General features: G+C 36.9%; 2 long non-coding RNA genes across 5 annotated transcripts in view; one reads left to right on the top strand and one right to left on the bottom strand.

The window, feature by feature from the left end:
- LOC139114649 (uncharacterized) overlaps nt 1–23,786 on the top strand; it is a 67,477-nt gene that overhangs the window by 31,322 nt on the left and 12,369 nt on the right. The window contains exons 2-3 of the long non-coding RNA XR_011547916.1: nt 9,512–9,589; nt 10,090–12,409. This is a non-coding gene — a long non-coding RNA (uncharacterized lncRNA). The remainder of the gene's footprint in view (nt 1–9,511; nt 9,590–10,089; nt 12,410–23,786) is intronic.
- Nucleotides 1–23,786, bottom strand: part of LOC139114648 (uncharacterized) — an 81,340-nt gene that overhangs the window by 24,341 nt on the left and 33,213 nt on the right. For 2 of the 4 annotated variants that reach the window (XR_011547915.1, XR_011547914.1), the window contains exon 6: nt 6,083–6,397. The exons of 1 other annotated variant lie outside the window; for it this stretch is intronic. This is a non-coding gene — a long non-coding RNA (uncharacterized lncRNA). Of the gene's footprint in view, nt 1–1,449; nt 1,570–6,082; nt 6,398–23,786 lie in introns of all 4 variants that reach the window. One more of the 4 variants, XR_011547913.1, reaches the window with a different exon arrangement.

Consider the following 23,786-nt stretch of genomic DNA (forward strand, 5'->3'; position numbering starts at 1 on the left):
TTTCATTATCGGTAATATATGATTCATTAATTTCAGCTTTTGATTTCACCATTATCCCAGATTTAATGTCCGCATTGTTTAGACAGTTGAAGTGAAGTGAAAATTAAACTCTGTGCACACTGTAATATGAGCACATGGAGTGTACCTGATAGGTTTTACACTTCTGGCGGGCTTTAGAACCACTGCTGCGTAGGTATGGGTTTTCATACCGAATGACGCCTATTTGCTGTGTTGATTTTATGATCCGCTATCAAAAGACCGCCGAAAGTGTACAACCAGTGACTGGCTTAATAGGATATACAGAACGGGGTGACCAGATCCATCATTTAAACATATTAAATGAAATAATAAAGCTGGAGACTTGGGGTAGTTTATGTTTCAATTTTCCCCGGAAAAAACCCTGAGGGCTGTTATGAAATCCTTGCACAGTGGGATCTAATCTCCAGTCATTTTCTGCCATGATTGTGACAAATCTGGAAGTATGGCGATATGATTTGACATAGCGGAAATGTGATATATAATAGCTATGGGTTTACATTGACGGTCCGTGTGCACTGAGTGGAAATGCGATAAGCCGTGGAGAGGCAAGGTGCTCGGAATATCATACATCATTGCACTTATAGATATAGTCACATGTGTTCTATAAAATCGTGAATCCAGACGGAATACAAAAGAGAGGGGGACTCTATACGTAGTGTGTGTCATTCAAATCTCAATTATTTGGCTATAATGATTAGGTTTTTCCAGGCCGTGTTGATTCATACACAAGTCCTGGGGGTCATTGATGTTAGCGTCTGTTTCTTCACTCTGGTAAATTGCCGATAGGAATTTCCTAATCATATGCTAATAAATCATAATCTGCAGGAAAAATTATCCCGACCAGCCAACTTCTTCCAAGTCTACCTTAGGGAGCAGCAAGCCTTAATGAAATTTCCAGACAAATTTCCAGGGAATTTCAAAGCATATAAATTTCCCCCGGACTTCGGTGCGGCAGGAGAATCAACACGGAGAGGGAAAAATTACGACAGAAGCTAAATTTGTCCCACGTGAGAAAGTCCGGCCCTTGGGGAATGCATATGTGATAATGTAAAGTTATGGTTACTAATAATATTTCTTTCTGGTTCACTTCATACCAATGGAACTTTGTGTGGAAATGTATGCTAGTCACATAAGAAATGAGTTAATGTACACCCTGCCACTACTCATACATTACCGGATTAGATAAATTGGCTTGGATTATCTGCCTGAGTTGGAACATTTTTTTGGGATTAGTGGCAGCTTTTCCGTGTTTTATGAAATCCACTGATTTAGAGATTTAGCAAAATAGTACAGGAAATCTGCCCACTTAGGCTACATGTCTTAAAATCAAAACCACAGTTTGTTATTTTTTTTATTAAAAAATATGCATTGGCTAAGTTTGAATCTCACAGCAATGAATTGTGAACGTACCATTCATTCATTCACAGGTTGATGACGGAGTATTTTTCTGACTTCAGACAAATCATGTTTGAAAATTCTTGGCTCTTCCAAAGGCACAGCTAGCAGCTATGTCAAAGACTGACTGTGCATCTGACGATGTAAAGAGTAGAAAGGCAAAAAAAGTTTTATAATCACTAACAGTAACATGACGTTTCTTCTGTGTTTTGTTTTACTACTTTTTTATGTAAAAGTCTCTTACATTAACAGCTAACAATAAATACAGCTCATGCAAGTTTTTAAATGTACATACGTACTGTTTCTTTGAGATTTCAAACCAATGTATTCTCACATCATATATTTTTTCCCTTGTAAAGTTCCCTATGATCCCCCATACATGTAAAAATCCCTATCCTGACAAGCCACATACTTTTTTTTTCCTCTGAAGTTTCTTGTCCGATGTGTTTTGACAAGAAATCTTACTGCTCATATACGCTCATGACGGGTTTTTAGAATCACTGAGTATACAAACTTTATAATAATAGAGAGTGGAAAGACGAGTCAGCCTTTATTTTTATTTTTAGAGGCTTTTAACTCTGCTTTTTTGTCTCGTGAGCGACACCTCCAAGCTTTGTATATTTCACGCTATCTGTAGATGTACTGCCACTAAAAAGCTGCAGCATTTCACAGCGTAATCACACTTCTCAAAACGATATTCACATGTGAATTAATTTTACATGAACACAATTCTCGGAAATGTTTTGATGCAATCAAAAAAGAAAAATATTAACCCTTTGAGCGCGGTAATTTTTCTCACCAAAATTTTAATGCAACATTTTACCAATTTTTACGAATTTTTCTGTAATTTTTTTGATAATTTTGGACCAAAGTGACATCACATTTCATTGGCTACAGTTTTTCATCAAAATTTTGGCAAAAATCTGAAAAAAATCTGACTGGAGTATATTTTATAAAGGTGACAAAAACCGACTTTGGCGCACAAAGGGTTAATCTGAAAAAAAATTACAGATGTGCACAGGTTTGGAGTAAAAAGGCAATGGTTATAATGGTGAAAAAGGAGATTGAAGAGAGACAACGCGATGAAGTTTTCACTTCATAAACTGACACTGAATAGCGTAAGGACATATACACCATCAATCACCCAATAACTGCCATTGTCGGGGCAAAGTTTTAAAAACACTTAAAAAGCTATTTGTCGGCAGCTATTCCGACCATCATTTGATTTGATCAGACCAGACTCTTGAATACAATGAAGCTGTCCTTTTAAATCTCATAAACACGACTTGTCCGTACACGACATGGGTTATTTTGGAGGATTGCTCATGCCAACCAAGCAATGCTCTCCCTATCTTTAGAAACCACATTCACTCTCTTTTCTTGATATTTTTTCCTGTAATTACTTCATTCATGTACGGAGGTGACATGTACATTAAATTTTACATCGGTAGAGTATATTCCCCCTTCCAGTCTCTTGGGAATACGTTACTGAAATGATTTTTTATATGTGAACAAAAAGTCAGTTTTCCAATGTTTTACTCCCTTGGGTACGGTTTTAAATGTATATACTTTGTGCATTTTATCAGGATATCTGTTGGCATATGTAGGGTATGTATGGGCCTACAGGACAGTTTGTGGGAATTTTACACTTACTTTTTGTAGCCTGCTACCTGTGGGGGCAGATTTTATAACACTCAAATTTTGATGATACATTTATGGTCTGCTGCTCGTGCATGGGGACTCAGTATAAACCATACAGAGTGAATGAAGTTTTCAGTCTCTGTTTTTTGTTAAAAATTGAAAATTTAATTTTTTCCCATAATGCACAATTTGAGGCCAGTATACATTATCCATTGATAAAATGCCTCATCACTGATTGATTTGCATACTGAAACAATGCTCATTAATAAACTTTGCATAAATGAATATCATTAATGAGGAAATTCAGCAGCAGATGCATTTTATGGCAGCCATTTTGATTTTCAAATCTCAGTAAATCTTATAGGTGGTCCATTTTTCTAATCCAATATTTCAAACAACCCCCGATTTTTTCCAGATTTCCTTGATCATACAAGAAAATGATTTACATAAGAAAAGTTTCAAGGCATTCCTTATTTTAACTGTGGCAATATACATTAATTTCTACAAGTTTACCTTGGTATGTGAACTTACATACAGATAGATATACACCAGCATATGTATTGAAGATATGGTAGAAACAGTTAATTTTTACAGTCGTCCCTAAATCATATACCTATGCTATCCAAAACTTTGCCAATACACACTGGGCACTTCACATCATATATGCACGTACAATGCTTTGAAAGACATGTCTCCTCCTCTAAACCTCGTTAATCCTTGTCATTTATTACACTCACTACCAGTATATGACCTGAATTGCTATTTATTTCTCCCCTGTTGTTGAAACACATTGACAGAGACATTACTCTATTGTGTCTTTTGACATTGGCTTAGATTGTAGAAATTGCTCATGAACAATATGGTGGAGCAGGGCAATAATTTTTGGCTTTTGTTGAAAATGTCATTTATAGGCCCGGCCTTTGTTGCCTATAGCCTGCACTATACTCTCTTAAACAGGCTGTTTTCAAAATTTATGTGAAGTGCTATAAACAAGCTCGTTTACTGGCAAAACTGGATAGTTGACTAGATGAAAAACTATTGTGGCTGCAAGAAAGACCAGTGGATATAGAAGACAAACAACCAGACTCAGAGAGTGATCAATGGGTATTATTGTTATCTACATGTATGGCTATATTAAACTGTAATAAATTCAAATTTGACAAGAACTGCAGATATGTCACTTCGAGAAGACAGAACGAACCCCATTTTTCATTGGTTGTCTGATCCGGACTATCTCAATGGCTCATCTATTGCACAGTACAAGTATTACTAGTTGCTGAGCTCAGGTTTGATTCATCACGTCAATGAAGACAGAGAGAGAAAAACACAACACAAATGAAAGACAACTACAAAGTGTTAGTAAATCTTAGTAGTTAAGCAATTGTAGCTTTTACCTTCTTTCAAAAATTACGACCGTCATGTATCCTGACCTACCAAACTGATAATATGACTAGATTGTTTGCCCTGCTCTTAAAGCAATATTATGTCTGATAATTGGACAGATGAGAAATAAGCACATTTCTTTTATTTTTCATATGAGAAAAATCCAGCTTTTGTCAATGGCTAGCTGAATCCCAGGTGAATGTACAATGCCATTCAGATGATCTGGGACAAGTGTTGATGCTGATATACAAAGAATTTTTTTTTTGTTAATTTGTCTGCGGGACAGATCCTTGAAGCAGAACTGTGACTTTTTTAATAAAACGCTCTCATCAGCAATAACAAATAGAAACTAGGAAGAAGGTGAAGTGAGTAAATACATTTGGAAAATTAATGTCAGATGAACTCGCACAGTTCAGTGATCATGCTCCGTACGAGTGGACGAGAACAAAAACTGCCGTAGTGTAGTTTGAGTTATTAATCGGTAGTAATGTTACCAGATTGCTGTATTGCGGACAGGAAGGAAATTAAAAATGCATTGGAAGCTCAGACAATTTCAACTTTGCCACAAATTGATGATATTTACAGAAAAAAAGGGGGCAAAATGGTGAAAAATCCGGTGGGATAAAAAAGTTATTAAGGACGTGATACTGGTGTTGAGTGGCAGAATCTGCAAATGATTGAAAAACTGCGACATGAAAATCATGGGTGCTATGCAAAAATGTGGGGCAGAATATAGGATTTTGTTGTTTTATTTGTCAAATGACATTTAATCATTTATTATCATGACAACCACTCTAAAATGTAAACAGCAACCTGTGGCTCATCCACTATAAAAGGTTAATCAGATTTTGTTAGTTTTTAGCTATTATGTTTGGCAGTGACAGAATAACTCAAGAAAATATGGATGAAAGAGATTCCCATCACATTAGACCGACAAAGACTAATATAAATATTTTTGACAATTTTACGTTGTTTCCTGTTTTGACTGCATTGAACTCTCCAGTACACAAACAATAATTATTGAATTAGGACTAATTTCATTTTTCAGTGATGGGAAGAATTTTTGAGGCATCCGAAAAGGTGGCACCATTTTGAAGACACAGTAAAGATACCTCTCTTTCTATTCACTGATATCTGTATTGATCAGACAACACTGTCAACAAGCCACATGGTGGAGGGTCATGTTGACTTCTTGCCCAATCATCTACTCAATCAATTCAGAATATAAAAATTTTTCAGCTCACATTAACTTCATTCTTCAAATGTACTCAACATAATGTGGCTTTTTCATTAAACCTTTGAGTGCTGTAATTGTTCCCATCAAAAGTTGAGTGCGACACTTTTTCAAATTTTTATGATTTTTTCTGTAATTTTTTGATAATTTTGGACCAAATGGACATCACAGTTCATTGGCTAAAGTTTGTTATCAAAATTTTGACAAAAATCTGAAAAATATGGACTGGGGTATATTGACTTTGGTGCTCAAAGGGTTAATGCACAATATTATACGGTACAATATTTTGTTGATCTGAAATTCTGTTCTGAATCATTCACATATTATCCGACAATTACCTATTTTTGTGAAGGACACCAATAAAAACCCATGCACTCACAATATACATACCGGCAGTTAGGCCAGCATAAGATATTGATACCATGGGCCCAAGCATCCTGGAGCCAAGCATTGCTTTGTTCATGGGTCATGTGATCTTTCATCTTATAAAAAGTTTATGACTCAAACCACCTGTTGATTAGTCTCCACATCCTTTGTGTAGTTGTGAAAGAAAGCATCGCTGATGTCACTTTGAGCTTCTTTGGTAGAACTTTGGCTGAGAAGAGAAAGACAATCCCAGAATGTCTGGATGTACAGTTCATTGATAGCAGATCAGCATGATCTTTGGTGTACACTTTTGGTAGAGTACAAAACTTTACTTGAATTCTAAAACAGAAGAAAAGATATTTGTCTTTGTGTGGATCATCATACATGTACACTGCGATGAATACACAAACCCTATTGGACATTCTACTGGTTGAGCTGTTTTTTCTTCTCGTTTTTTTAACTAAACGTTTTAGCCAAAATTGTATGCTTACCTTTAAAAAAACACCCGCCTGTTGTTAAAAACTTCTTTTGATGAAATTTTGATGACAAATAACATCTGTCACAAGTTTTATAAATATCTCTAACGTTTTGTTTGCCAAGAGTCAAAACACTGATCCCTAAAGGGATGTTGAGTGTTTGATATTGATGCCAGATCACCGTGTAAGAGTTGCTACGTGATAGAACAATACCATGCAAACAGGGAATGCACTTAACAACCAGACTCTACCCGTATTTTCACCGTTTTGTTACGTTAATCATGAATTTATTTCTTATCCGACATTCCTCTTTATTTAATTGCGCTTCGGCTCCGTTTTCAACAAATTCACTACCAGCATTTGTGTATCACTTTCCATGAAGCGTTCAAATACCGTTTGGCTCTCAATTGTTGCAGGAGACACATTTTTTACTTTGATCATTCATGTCATTCCTATTTGGTTTGTCTTTCCATCCATGTAAAGTATTGTTGAATGGAAGATGTTCACTGGGTTCAAACAAGAGTTTAATAAAAGAAAATACCCTTTTTTTGTACGTTTTATAGTAACTGATCTTATAGGGCCAATTTTGACATCATGATGAAGTACGGGTCTGGGTGCCTATATCAACAAAACCATCCAGATAGAGTTTATAGCCATAAGTCACTATAATAGTTCTCTTCTTGTCTCTCCACCTTTTTATGAAATGTTTCCCATCATTAATAGACTACTTTATGGGGTTGCTTAATTATAAAAGACTTTAGGAAATCTTGCGTGGCTGTCGTATTCAGCTGGAAAATGTCTTGTAATACGGAACACAACACGTACAGAACTACAGCGTGTATAAAAACTACATATTTTACTTCTACTATACTCAAAATACTTTCATATAAAATAACTTAATTCCATATGGTTGGCACCTACCTGATACATTATATTGTTTTCTAGAGTTTTAAAAGATCCTGCAATCAGACATTAGCTTATTTAACTTATGATACGTACTCTCTGAATTCTTCAACGAGTATATATATATATATACCCTGCAACTTTAATTAGATTTCATGTGCCATAACCATTATCTTCTTTGATCGTTCCAAATTTCATACCATCAACTATTATAATAAATATAGGCCAGCGTATAACAACTGAATTAGTTTCCATCTGACAACGGCTGAATTTGTTCCCATCCAATGACTGCGAACTATCTTCAGAATTCAGTTCCATCCAATAACCACAGAATTCAGTCCCATCCAATAACCACTGAATTCAGTCCCATCCAATAACCACAGAATTCAGTCCCATCCAATAACCACTGAATTCAGTCCCATCCAATAACCACAGAATTCAGTCCCATCCAATAACCACAGAATTCAGTCCCATCCAATAACCACAGAATTCAGTCCCATCCAATAACCACTGAATTCAGTCCCATCCAATAACCACAGAATTCAGTCCCATCCAATAACCACAGAATTCAGTCCCATCCAATAACCACAGAATTCAGTCCCATCCAGTAAACACACAATTCAGTCCTATCTAATAACCTCTGAATCCATCCAATAACCACTTAATTCAGTCCCATCCAATAACCACAGAATTCAGTCCCATCCAATAACCACAGAATTCAGTCCCATCCAGTAAGCACAGAATTCAGTCCCATCCAATAAGCACAGAATTCAGTCCCATCCAATAACCACAGAATTCAGTCCCATCCAGTAAATGCAGAATTCAGTCCCATCCAATAACCACAGAATTCAGTCCCATCCAGTAAGCATAGAATTCAGTCCCATCCAATAACCACAGAATTCAGTCCCATCCAGTAAGCACAGAATTCAGTCCCATCCAGTAAGCACAGAATTCAGTCCCATCCAGTAACCACAGAATTCAGTCCCATCCAATAACCACTGAATTCAGTCCCATCCAGTAAGCACAGAATTCAGTCCCATCCAGTAAGCACAGAATTCAGTCCCATCCAATAACCACAGAATTCAGTCCCATCCAATAACCACAGAATTCAGTCCCATCCAATAACCACTGAATTCAGTCCCATCCAATAACCACAGAATTCAGTCCCATCCAATAACCACAGAATTCAGTCCCATCCAATAACCACAGAATTCAGTCCCATCCAATAACCACAGAATTCAGTCCCATCCAATAACCACAGAATTCAGTCCCATCCAATAAGCACAGAATTCAGTCCCATCCAATAACCACAGAATTCAGTCCCATCCAATAACCACAGAATTCAGTCCCATCCAATAACCACAGAATTCAGTCCCATCCAGTAAGCACAGAATTCAGTCCCATCCAATAACCACAGAATTCAGTCCCATCCAATAACCACAGAATTCAGTCCCATCCAATAACCACAGAATTCAGTCCCATCCAGTAACCACAGAATTCAGTCCCATCCAATAACAACAGAATTCAGTCCTATCCAATAACCACTGAATCCATCCAATAACCACTTAATTCAGTTCCATCCAGTTAACGCTGAATTCAGTCCCATCCAATAATCACTGAATTCACTGAGTCCTTAATAACCTTTGCATTAGTCTTGTCAGCAATCTTCAAATCTAGTTTGATCTCAAACTATCATATAGAGGTATAATCTTTAAAGTATATCCTGTGTAATGTATAAACCTGTGACACCTTTATCCATCAGTCTTGAGCTGTTCTTCAAAATCTTACACCTATGTACATGCACTTGTATCTCACTGTATGGAATCTAGACCCGCATCGTACAATCCATTTAGTAAGTTACAGAGTGTGGCTGTTCTTTTGATCTGTACAGGGAGCAATCTATCAAAAGCAAGATGTGTTTAGCTGTGATGTTTGAACCATGGTCAACTGAATCCATCGATAACTAATACTGTATGAGCTAGCCTAAGAACTGAATTGCGTCATATCGTCTCTTTATTGAACATTCATACAAAATATCCCTTTAAATTCTCTTTCTTTCTTTCTTTCTTTTCAGTCGCACTGTAAAGTTTAGACGAAACATCTGAATATCCACTCTGTATAGGGCGTTCAGTTTCAGGACACGTCTGATAAGGTGAATACGTTGAACAACTCATGGTGAAATTTTAACAGTTCTGGCAACTTTTTTCAGAAAAAGAACTTTTGATATATTACCTTTTCATTTTATACGGTAAAATCAGTACATACTATGGTACATGAAACTTCCCTGCTCCTTTCTAAAAATAAATTGAGTGCATCTGCATTGATGTGCTCAAGAAATTGTAAATGTATCACATGACATTTTATAGAAGAATTGATAATGTCAATAATAAACTGAAATACATGAGAATTTGCAACTTTGATTTTGATTTCATTCACATTCACATACAGTACTGATACACAAGTATAGACTAGTAGCATTCTATATAGAATATTACTGTGTTGTGAAACTTATTGAGGCAAACCAGTATTCGCTTGACAAAGTTTATTATAAATCTTGATTACACAGCCATACTGCACTGCACATTCCGTTTTCATTTCTGGCTGATTTCCGAGATTGACTCTGACAGTTATGAAATCACTTTTGTTGTCTAGAGACGCCGGGCACCAGATTGATCGGCAGCTGTTGAGACAGGCCTATTCCGCAGACAGCAGCATTAATGGACAGCCAGTGCCGCTGTGAGCCTCTGCTAGCTAATGATGAGAGCAGTCAGCTGGAAAGCGATAAGACAACTCTTCATTTTCTGTGTCACTCTGATTGGGCCCAGATCAATCATTATGACACGTGTAATTGGAACAAACAACAACGGACCATGTGAAATACGAATCATCAGGATAAAACATTATCATTGTTTCCTATCTCTCTTTCATCGTTTCCCTTATGTAAATCGCCCTCTTCATCCCTAAATACATAATCAACTTAGAGTTGTTACTCATTGAATCTGACTTCAAAGTTGCATTCAAATAACACGAAAATAGGCGAGGGCTCCGTTTGAAATTCACGGCTGCATAGCATTATATCTGATAAAATAACGATTGTTAAGTCTCCATTTTCCACATTAATGGTTAATTAATTGCATCTTGGAATTCGTTCTCACCCCGTGTGTCTATTAGCACTATGTTTCTTTTGATAAATCAGGCAAGGTGGTGAATAATATATTTCCTAAAGATGGAAAAAGTCATTTTTCAATTGCAGGAAATGGATCTGAAAGGAAATTGTAACTGTACGGGAACATTTGATTATTTTTCCTGAATTCAAATTTTATACCGTGAACAATGCTCTAATTTGCAGCCATGAACACTACCAAATACAATCTGAATTGCCAATAATATGAGACAATGGGAGCTTTAAGTATTTCATTTGCAGAGATGAAAATGGGAAAGATGATATTACTTTACAAGGTATAGCACAAAGGAATTTCCAGTAGAGTGACATTCAGAAAGAGACAAAAGTTTAGTAGTTACTTTAGAAGCTAGTGAGATCTTTGATGGAAGACAATGCAGTGATATAAAACCAAAACAAGTGATACGTTAACAGCTAAAAATGCACGAAAGACAAATGTTTGTAACAGAACCGTTGCCTCTTTTTCAAAGTTAGTTTTACACAATACTCAGTCTCTTTTGATTTTCACAACTTGCGACAAATCTGTACTTTATCTCCTGACAAATGGATCACAGATGACTTTTACAAAGAGGCAGGGTTATACTTGTGTGTTTAACCATGACATGATCACATCCATGAAATCATGGTAAATTTGTTGATGAACACATCTAACAGTGGCATTTTTTCGTATCATTTTTTAAAGCATTTCATTTTGATACCATTCATGTAAGTCAATATTCCACCAGGCAACTGTACGTACAGATTGTGCAAAGTCAATACAAAAGCTCGGACATTTTGTAGGAGTTTGCAATAAGAAGGTACTGTGACTTGTGAGTTCTGAAGATTGGATGTTCATCACTTGTGCTTTTCCGAATCAAACTGGGGGGTTTTGATGCATTTGAAATCGTGTAGCACTATGGATGGTCAAGGGCTTTCCTATGTAGACTCCTCAGAACAGTTTCACATCAGAGCTATATCAAGCTTCAGAGCCTTCTTTGAAACCATCCATTCTTCCTCAATTTTGTCATTTCGACACATGATTGCGTGGTCAAGTATTGACCTTTAGCATTTGAATAAAACGCTAAAAATGAAGGGGAAAAAACGCTATACAATAAAGGAAATCATTAATTTGAGTTTTATCATATACCTTTTTACATCTCATCTCAACAAGAATTTCCCGATTAATTGTAACTTTCCATTTCAAATTGGATTTGAACAGGGTACTTAAAAGAGAAGCAAAGAGGAATTGATGGTGAATTTACTTTCCCTAATAGTAAACATACCATCACATGAATAGGAAAAAACTGGTTATTTACAGCTGTCACAGCGGGATGTGACAATTCCTGTTGCGACAGTTTTGAAATTTCTCTTTGTTAGCTTGTGAATTAGTAGAATGAGATGCAGTTCCGTAATTAAAACAGTCTTGCTACTTGTACCTCATCAATTTAGTTCGGGGTTGAAACATTACTTTCATGATCTTTGAAAAATTGGCCTTTGTCAAACTTGTTAAAAATCGATACATACATACATGTATGAAGAACACTCTCTAGTGAGACAAATCTACCAACTTTTCCTGGACGTTGTCATTGATTGCTTCACCATTTTCATTTACTGAAAGAAAATATATGTCCTTTTCCCCTTATGTTTACTACAGAGCATGTCTTTCTTCTTTTTCCATCAGGGTTCAAATCAGATTTGGTTCAATTAAGACATCAAATGGAGGCATGGACCACACTGATTGGCTCAATATACATTCAAGACGCAGGGCAACTCCACCAATACAGAGTTTGAAAATGCAGAGCCCTATTAAATGTATGAATTCATTTGTTTTTTATTGATTTATTCATTCATTTATTTGTCTTTATATACCTGTTGCTAAATCAGAGTAAAAAACTAAGGTTTCAAGCAATAAAATGTTAAAGTTATGAATTTGAAATATTGAATATATGAACAGGACTTCATCCACAATTTGCATAAATGTCACATACAGGGTGAAAAGTCATAGCACATTTAATTTCACATTGCCAGACCACTGCAAGCATGTACCTCTGCCTACTGTCTTTAATCCTTGTTATTTGTTCTACAGAGAATAAATCTTAAAGGTACACGATCACCATAAATTTGCATATTCCATATATGGTAAAGGGCGTGGGGCTTAGCATACCCCTGTACTAGCCCGTAAGACCTGTAGCTGTCGGTCCTCCATATTTGATACGTCAAAGAACATGCAGACGACGCTGCTAAGTATGCCATGGCTGGTCGAGTGGAGGCGCCCTTTTTAAAGAGCGGCCACCCGCGTAAAATCTGTGATTGGCTATTAAAAAACAGGTGACCGTATACCTTTAAATTCTAAACACAGTATCAATTGATGAATTGGGATGTTTGATTCCAAGTGGACTCATACAGCTTTAAAGCTGTATGAGTCCACTTGGAATCAAACATCCCAGCAACTATAGACTCCCTGTGTTACAATACACATTTAACACCAAATTTTGTCTGTAAGTATTTCCACCATGTGTTCAACCTTAATGTCTAACATTTGGAGTTGCCAGTTATCACAAACACTATACAATACACCTAGCAGACTATATCCCTCATTGCTATTAAATCTCTGAGTCCCTAGATGCCATGTATCATGGCAAAACTGGACTTTGTTTCCAGGAATTCCAGCAATCTAATTTAATAATCACACTGACAAAAGAAGCCCGTATTGTTAATTGCTACATTGTACATCTACTTCAGTTTAATATGCCACATCATCCTGCGGAGGACGTCAACACACACTTCACCCGGCACGTTACACCTCTACAGGGCGCGTGACACTGTTGAATGACGTCTATAAGGACACGACACTGATATGACAGGAAGCTGATCAACACACTTACTGGAGACTGTTTTTTTAAACCGTATCAGAGACAATGCACACAGACAAGCCAATTAGAGTAATTAGAAAGATTAATTAGTGTAATGAATGCTCGACAATTTTGAAATGATTGAGCGGTGGTACTTTCAACAATGACAACCTTGGGTTTCATTTCATGTACCTGTTTCATTAAGGCCATTAAAAATCATTCCAATTTTCTCCTCATCGTTAATAACAAAACCATGATTATAATTTATACTATTTGACAAGTGACAAATCACAATGTCTGTGTATTGTCTGTTCATGAGTCTCCAGGGATTCCATCCACTGATCATTGTAATCAAGTCTTAGCTGGATTGGCCCACGCACAAGGACCCATTTGCTTGATCGCTGTGAGTCAATTAACCCATGCTAAACAGGCTTGTATGAGAACATCCAATACAGAGCTTTAGGCCACTCTGTTGGCCAGAGTGAAGTTCATATACTTAGTGTTTATCTGATTCTGTATGGCCTGTCCCTGACAAAAACTTCCCATAGGAATCCTACGGGCTTCACCATATTGTGGACCAAAACGTGTCCTACAGGATTATTGGTGGATCTCTACTTGACAAAAGGACACACATGGGACAAAGCGTTCAAAAGTATTCCACTCATATCCCACAAACACGCACGACCATGAAGGCGCATTCTTGTATCTCTTTGTCCGATAGAATTCCTCTGACATGGGTATGTGTATGAAGTAAGTGAGTGAGATGATAATTGCAATTGTCACATGCATGAAGTGGATGTGGTCTATTTCCTGGCTTTAAGACTAAACTCCCATGAACACCTTCACATACATTGAGGTACATATTTAGTTGTGTTTATTTTACTGAATGCCAGATATCTAGGTAGACTGCAGATCAGGGGTATTTTTCTGTACATTTTACCTATTAAAATGCTCTCCTGGTCGGCTGTTTGTGTGGCCTAATTTTGAGGCCTGTGAAGATAAGTTTTTTTATGAAAATAAAAATCTTAATTATTCCCTTGAGGGTAAAACACTGGGTATTGGCCATTTGGAATTTCAAATGTTGATAATTAATATATTTCAGTAGTTTGTTTTTTCTTATCGAAAAATTTGCATGGTGTCCCTTGATGATCGTAATTAGATTCAAGGATTTTCAAATATGACCAGTAATATAGCGTATTTAAGCAATAAAGCACACCCAGCGATGGTATACCACAAGATTTTGACCAGTTCTCGACATATATGCATGAGCGATAGCGAGTGCATATATGAAGTGAATTGGTCAAAATCTCGTGGTAAATGTATACCGCCGCTGGGTGTGATTTATTGCTATTATATCATAACAGTATATTGAAATTCTTGCTTGGAACGTCATAAACGGATTTTTGCTTAAGCTGAGAGCTCACGCATATGCCAGCCGTGGTATATCGCCAATATACCACGGTTGTTTTCGCGTCTCGATCCAATCAGATCTCTGTATTTGCACCATCAATATACTGGTATGATATAATATAATATAGCGTATAGCAACTGCTTTCAGGGACTTGACCACATTGTTACAGTTGTATCGCAGAGAAATGGCTAAGAGCCAGTGAAATGGTCATTCACATACGTGTAAACGTTGGGACTCCTAATGGCCCCTGGATGTGATGTCATCACTTCTGTGGTCACTTATTGCGCGTCTTTGCTGGATAATAGATGTACATGCATAAAAGTGTAAGATTGGCACTTCCTAAATGACCAGTCAACTTTTTGCACTTTCCTGAAGATTGCCTGATCTTTAAGCATGGATGAGGGTGAGGGGGGTGGGAGTGGGCGAGACTCATTACACTTGCCTTTAAAGGTGTCATTGATCAATGAGAGTCAGTATGCGTAACTGCTTTCTACAGCAAACCATTGTGTGAATAGCCATGCTCACAGAAAAGAGAACTGTGTCCTAATAACCAAAAATTCAGAGTGATTCATCTACCAACAAAGTCAGATTTTGTTCAAGTTTGTACAGGTTGATAATTGCCAAGCTTTGAAACTGCACACACCAAATTTCCAGAGAGGAAACTGACAATTACCGGTACATTCAATGTAGGACTGCTGCCACAGTCAAGATGGCATGTCTGAACAAATAAGAAAGAGACCTGAATTTGCCTGTACATACCTGTATATACCCTGATGGCTTCACAACACAAAGAAAACCTACCGGTACACCCTAATTTTTTTACTCAGGAATGCTTCACTTTTTCCATTGCTAACGATATGATTGTAGCACTGAGTTTGAATTAGATAAAAATTTCAAAGTGTGTTACTAACAGTCGCCTGTTGAACTATACAGTGAATTTGGCTAAACTGACTTTAGAAATTTGTGCGTGTGGGTCCCTAAGTGTTCACCTCTCAGAAGAACAGGTGACCTGATATGCGTATGTGTCTGTGACAACAAAACCCATTCTTCCTCTTTTACCTTGAGATCTGATGTTCACATCTTTGTGTGGTCTGCTCTCGCTATTCTGATCAATGTAAAAGGATGCCTGAAACCTGTTGGTCACATTAACGACTTGAAACCACACTACCACCCATTGACGAGATGATCTAATTAGTCATTGCACAGAATTACTAAAAAAGCTAATCATCTATTAAAAGAAAATTAATAATCCTGAAGTGAAATTCATTTGGAAACAATCAGCGGTCAAGACAGGTTAACCGGAGAATGTCAGTTCACTTATCGGAAAAAACACCAGGCCTTGGAAATGAAAGACGAATTTCCACACTTAGTGCGGCAAGGTATTGTTGGGAGTGAATCTACTGCTCCGTCAAAAGTGTGGAAAATGTTTCTAAACCCTTCATTGTGCGATAAGTTGTACCAATCCATTCATATCTGGCTGCTTTTTTTTTTCTGTGACAAATTGCAGACACGGTCCAACGCTGATGAAAAGTTTTTAATCAATTATTGAGAGTAGCAGTTGGGAGAAAAACGCCGATTGTTTTGTGTATTTGACAAAACCCATGGGCTTTATTAATATGAGATTGACAAGATACTAATCATGCTGTATGCCTCACAGACTAAATTGTTATTACTGAATAAAATATTTATGACTATCCAAGCAGCGATCCCATCAATTAATGCCATTCGTAAAATAATTATTGTGATTAAAGATATATTATTACTTCGTGCATTCTGTTTGTCACTGGTTGGACAAGTAAAACTTTTTTGAAAAAAAAAACCAACAAAGCCAATAACCGGTTGTACATTCGTGAGAGACATAAAGGCTATAATGACAATACTGACGCATTCATGTGAATTAATTTTAAAGAAGGAAAGCAAATGCCATAGCTGAATTGTAAAGAAGGGGAACGCTCAATGAATTTGTATTTTTCCTTTACTCACAATTGGCAAGGACAGACAGAATGACAAGTGCAGAAGTTTAGTTCAGAATTATGAACTCAAATATGTCTTTGACATTTTCAGTTTGGAATCAAATGGCGTTGTTAACATCCATGCTGCCCATTTCATGGAGAGTGATTCAATTTTTTTTATGAAAAAGATTTCAAGTTCTAGAGAAGAATATATAAGCAGTACTTGTTGAATGAACAAAGAGATATGAATGAGGCTTGCTTGAAACCTGACATTAATATACAGCAATGCAAAGAAAGGAATTCTTTGATAAATACAGTATAATATGTTATATTACGGTAATTCATCATTTACTGTAATAGGTTTAAAAAATTTAACATGATTGGGAAGTTTGATGGAAATTGAGACACACTATTTTCCAGAGGTGAAAATATAATCTTTCATGTACCTACATCATTGAAGTGAAATGCAACAAAAATAATATTTCTGAAGAAATTTGGGATAATATTCTTAATGTTTTGTTTCACATACGTGTATCTTTTTAAGCTGACTGTAAAATGTCATAACTCATCACGTGTATAACTTTATCTTTGTGTTCTACCAAATCACAAGTGGAAGTGAGTAATATTAGGACCAAAGATGCCCATATGCAAATGAATCGGGTGAGTAATTCCCACGGTAACAGCCAATCAGATACTGAGAATCAGTAATTAGAACATAACGGACAATTATAATCAGTGTTTCCAGTCGGATGGATTACTTTTTATGAGAATTCTGTTTCTGGGCCCCGGGAGGAAGTTGATAGCATCAAAAAGAAAGCCGAAATTGAACCCTGTGATTGTTTCTGATTTATTAGAATGCTGATATCACATAAAAACTTCTGTAAGTTGATCTGTAGATAAGGCTAATCCTGGGAGGACATAGCTATGAATGTGATCCAACTTTAATAATGAGAAATTACATCACGTCATATTGGATTACATACCACCTTTGACAGTGAAAAATTATTTGATTTGAAATTCTCCTTGCAACCGTTCTCTTAATGAGAAAAAAAGTTTTTATGAAAAATTTTAATGGGCGATAAAAATTTATCGTTTGGAAGTTTTGCTGTAAAATTGAAAAATGCTGATTGAGAGTCCTCTTCACTTTATGAAAATCATTTGCAAACATGAGCTGACAAATAACATGATCAGTCATTCAGGGCTTGCCTTATAACTGGTGTGTCTTGTTTACAATTCAGTGATATTTTCACTCAAAACATTCTAATCTTGAAATAAATGTTGATTTTTGGGCAAAACTGTCTCCCTAATTTTTTTCCATTTTCAAATTGGTGATTTTGTAGTTTTGAATATAAAGACAGGACTCAAACATCTTGAAATACTGGTATTGCTACCTTATTTTGTATTCTAATCTTATATCCTTGTATCAAAATGAAAAAAAAAAGAATAAATACATTGATTTTTGTATCATTGCAGTATTTTTGTGTATATTATTCCGGCCAAAGTAAGTAAATTCTCTTTTTAACATTGACTCAAAATTTTGAGAGCTAGTCAGACATGTTGCTGATAATCACACACAAGCATTTTACAAAAATTCAATTTGCTCTCTCAAATGTGAAAACATACATATTGTACCAACAGAGGTTACATGTACCTGAGATGATATGTTCCTGGAGGGTAATGTACGTATAAAATCATCATGTGGTTTGATGGTCAGAATACGATCATCAAAAACAAAGTAAAATGTTGGTTTGAATGATAGAATGACACCATGAAAAAATTATTTCTTCATGAAAAATTTTTGTTTTTCCCCGAAACCTTCCAAAAGGCACAAGAAAGGACACAAAACTAAAATTATTTGTTTTGGCTCACTCATTCATATTTGAACTCCATAGACAGTATAAATGAAAATCATCTATAACAAGGCAGTATTGCTGAAGGCAATGAGTACTTGGGCCGTGATAGAGTAATTTTGAGGACAATATATACTACTATTCAAATATGGTCTTGAATTCCTCCTGTCAATGAGGCATTTGATTAACTGGTTATTAAATGAAGCAATGGCATGACAACGGCAAAATATGTCTAGCAACTTTTGTGGAGTTTGAGGCAGGGGTTCTTTATTTATAGCGGGAATTGCTTAAACTCCTTAAATATTCAAATTACAGCAAATTTCTTTTGTTCTCGATGGTAGATGTCTAATATTTAGATGGGCATATTTAGATTTCTACCCTATAGTTATCCCTATATACCAAAAATCGGACATCCAGCTCTATTGGCTTGCTCGGAATTAGATATGCACATAATTAATGAGGTACAATATGTGGTGTCATAAGGTGTCCCATCATACCATTTATGAAGGGTGTAGCACTTGTGGTTACTGAGTTGTGGACAAATATATATATTTGAGGTCAAAGGTCATCGAGGTCACGTGACATTTTGTCAAAATAATTGTATTGCTAAGTTATTCCTATATACCAAAAATCAGACCTCCAGCTCTATTGGCGCGCTCAAAATTATATATGCGCATAATTAATGAGGTACAATATGTGGTGTCATAAAGTGTCTTATCATACCAAATATGAAGGATGTAGCACTTGTGGTTACTGAGTTGTGGACAAATATATATATTTGAGGTCAAAGGTCATTGAGGTCACGTCACATTTTGTCATAATATGTATTGCTAAGTTATTCCTATATACCAAAAATCAGACCTCTAGCTCTATTGGCTCGCTCAAAATAAGATATGCACATAATTAATGAGGTACAATATATGGTGTCATAAGGTGTCCTTTCATACCAAATATGAAGGGTGTAGCACTTATGGTTACTGAATTGTGGACAAATATGCTAGCCTGCGTATGTACGCAGTGTACACTGTGCATTCACTGTGTGCGTCCTAACACAGCGTACACTGCGTACGTACGCAGGGCGCTAGCGAGAGAGTTGCCGACATCGACGGTTATTTACGAAAAAAGAATAAAAGACTGGCATTTTGGAAGCGATCGAGTAGCTGAGGTAGGCAGGGATACGACTTGGGCCAAGAACGCTGAATTTCGGCAGTTATTTGGCTTTTTACGTCAAGTCCAAAAATGGATTTGAAGTCACCAACTCTACGTACGGGTCTTTGCAGGGCTGTGGTGAGCGGGGCGATTAGCTGTAGCGGAACACACAGCATCGTACGCAGGGCTACTGTATGGGGTTGGGTAAGCGTGAACGGACGGACGGACGCACGGACATGACCAAACCTATAAGTCCCCTCGGACTTCGTCCGTGGTGATTAAAAACAACGCAACAGTTATTACAGCTACACCGGCGGTAGGTTCATATCCAGAGCCCCGTACGGTCTGCCGCCGTCGCTTGAAAACAATCTCATGCACCCGGCCATATGGGCAGCTGGCCGGATGCATCACTTCCCGGAGAAGGCGAGCTGTCACGTTCAAGCTCAGGATTATTTGTCGATCAAATTTCAATAAATTTACCTTACCTAGATGAAATTTTGTCTATAGGCTGAAATTTCGCCGAAGTTTGACAAAATTACATCGATTTTTCAGGTTCATATGCGACATTTTTGAGTTTTGAGTGCAGACAGAAATAAGTTTTGAGGCAACATGGCTGCGACCCCATGTTGACCCCTAGCCCTGCGTACGATGCTATGTGCTACAGCTAACACACAGCATCGTACGCAGGGCCAGCGAGAGAGTTGCCGACATCGACGGTTATTTACGAGAAGTGAATAAAAGACTGTCATTTTTGGAAGCGATCGAGTAGCTGAGGTAGGCTGGGATACGACTTGGGCCCAAGAACGCTGAATTTCGGCAGTAATTTGGCTTTTTACGTCAAGTCCCAAAATGGATTTGAAGTCACCGACCCAACGTACGGGTCTTTGCAGGGCTGTGGTGAGCGGGGCGGTTAGCTGTAGCGGAACACACAGCATCGTACGCAGGGCTAGTTGACCCCCAAGTGAAAATGTGTTCGCGATCAAATCTTCCTATATTTTTTCAGAATTTTCAACAAAATCATTGCTTCTTACATCTTTTGTAAAATATAAAATACTAAAATAAAACTGCGATGTGCCATGTCTCCAGATTTCTAAAATATTGTTCGTTGACCGTTCGACGCAAACTTGTGACGCAGTTGAAATTCAATACTGACCGCCAAATAATCTTAATGAGACGAGATCAGTCTAGACATCCTCCAAATTATCCAACCATTCGCATTGGAGTTCAGCTCGCTTAGAGTATCATAACATTTTTCGGCCTTCTTTTAGATCGACCCTAATATCTCCCATTTAGGAAATAAATACACAAGCTACCTCGACAAAACTTCGTGCACCATCCAAGACCAAACGCACTACAAATCTGTCTTGACGTCATCATCTCCTTACATGGTAATCGGCATACCGTATTTTTTAGCAAAGGGGACACAGAATACGTCGGAGTATTCAGTTTCAAAACGTATTACATTGTGTGTGATGTTGTCAAAAAAAGGTAATGTTACTGCAGTGGTATAAATTACAAAACACAAAAGTTCAAATCAGTTTATTTTGGACTGGCTTTACCCAACATTTCATATTGTTTCTTATGCCAGATTTGACCACGTGCTTACTGGCGACCCCTTTTCATGCAAATTTTGTGTCAAATGATGTGTTCCCCTGGAAAAACAAACGTACGATTTCTAAATGAAGGAGGCGAAATTTGCCCTCAAGACTCGAAACCACCCCTATGGGGTGTACCTAGCTATTTTTAACGAGCTTCTCGAATCTGCAGCTCTATTTCGAAATGATGGTCTGGTTTTCTCAGCTCAAGGATAAGGTTCTCCATCGCTGTGGGCATTACTATTCTCAACCGGGGGTACAGTTTCCAGTCGTAATGTTTTTCATTGTGTCCGGGATATAAAACCTTTCCTTTTCAAACTTTCTCTTTGATTAACACTAATCCACATCTTGTCAGTGATTAAACATGTTTCAAGTTTAAATGTTAAATTCTGGTCTCGAGCCCTCCTGTTCGACCAAACCGAAATTACCCCTCCCACTTTGGCTCGTCCAGTGGGTGTAGCAAGGGTCGTGCCATCGCCTAGGAAACGGAGGGTGCATTAATTGTTGCATTTCGATGCACATTTTGATTATATTCAGAAGACTTTGTGGCAAAAACTCAGATAGAGAAGCATTTATATTCACATCTCACTTATTCAAGACTGGCTGAGAGCAGCACTTCCATTCAGTTAACATCATTACGCCATTTATTATGCCAAGAAAGATGAAGCCAATACATTTTGCCCTCCCTGGTCTCAGCCAGAAATGGTTATACCTTACAGTTTTTTCCCACGGAATGAAAACAAATGTACTTGGCTGAGGCCCAAGTACAATAAAGCATTCATGAAAAACATACAGTAATATGCTTTGCCTATGTACACAACACCACAGTCAAACAAGGCTACATGTACTTTGCAGCACAATATGCATACAGGACAGTTTCTTAAGGTAGACAACGCCTTTGAAACAGAAATTTAGGCTTTCAAATTTTATCAATTCTATTCTGACCTACCATTTGTGGAGGCTCATTTCTTGATGAAAGAAAAGTTTTCACCATCTTATTTTTTTGAAAGTCAAAAATTTTATTTTTCCCCATGCCATGCCCCATAGAGTTCACACAGGGATGGCGGCCATTTTGAATTTCAAATATCAGGAAATCTTAGGTAATTTGTCTCTCTAGTACCAAAGTTTGCACAGCATAATTGTCGAAGGTTTCATTGAGGAAAGTTTTAGCAAAAGTATAAGTCTTTCACTTACGAGGCGCTTACTACCTTAAGGACATTTAATATTTCCGAAATACTTTACAAGAACTCATTTTGAAGCCTGTAAGATGAATGAAGTTTTCACCTTCTTGATTTTGTGAAAATTAAAAATCTATACTTCTTTCCCCATGGAGTTGACAAAGGGTAAAGTGGCCATTTTGACTTTCCAAAATCAGTAAATTTTAGAGATGATTTGTTTCTCTGCTCTCAAACTTTGCATGATGACCTATGGTGTCTAAAGACAATAGTTTAATGTTTCCTTTATTAAGACATGAGAAAAAATCGGAAAACTTTCATTTTCAAGGTCAGAATTACCTTTTTATCACTATAAGCCAATGGACAATTCATAAACACTCAATTTGTATCATCTGATTTTCGTCTACTCTCGCAACAAATATTTTGACTCATCTCACGCGAGCAGTACAAAGTGTAATTGTCTATTAATTGCCTTCAGCTTTTTTTGAAAGTCATCAAATTAGATCAGATGCCACAAAGAGGTTTAATCAACATGAGAGCTGGTAGGTCATATGCTAATATAACCCTGTGTGGGTAATCTGCCTTTTTTTAATTGATGACTATTTCAGAACAGCACATACAATTTTTTCATGCTTCCTTCTGTACGTAGGATTAGAGGAGCTACAAAAATAAAGAATGGATATGGCATTGAACCTCTTTACAGACACAGGTTTGTGAAGTACTTGAAGTTTACGGAAAGCTAGGTGACTGCCAACAACAGGTGGTTGATGGAATCTGATTTCAAATGACCAATACACAGCCTGTCGTTTTGCATACAGATTGAAATTGAATTCTTGTTCCGATTAGCATTCATTTGCCAACAATAACATCGTACATTGTTCACAACGCAATTCTGTTTACAAGGTTAACTCATTGTATTACAACATACTTTAGTGAGAAAAATCAGAAAGTGTATTTTTTTTTTAGAACAAATAAGAAAAGAAAAATATCCTTACTTAAAGCCAACTGTCCCTTTGACTAACATAAAGGGGCAAGAATTGTAATTTTTGATATTTGCTTGATTTTTGTTTCTTGGAACAAATACATATTCCTATTTGTTTCTCTAAAACATGTTGAAATACAAAGGTATTAGCTTTGCAGACTCAATATAATTACTTTTGTTGTTGTTGACAAATGAGTTCTGGTCCAGACTTAAAAGTCCATTG

The sequence above is a fragment of the Ptychodera flava genome, chromosome 16 (genome assembly GCF_041260155.1).
Source record: "Ptychodera flava strain L36383 chromosome 16, AS_Pfla_20210202, whole genome shotgun sequence".
In the NCBI taxonomy this organism is placed as follows: Eukaryota; Metazoa; Hemichordata; class Enteropneusta; family Ptychoderidae; genus Ptychodera; species Ptychodera flava.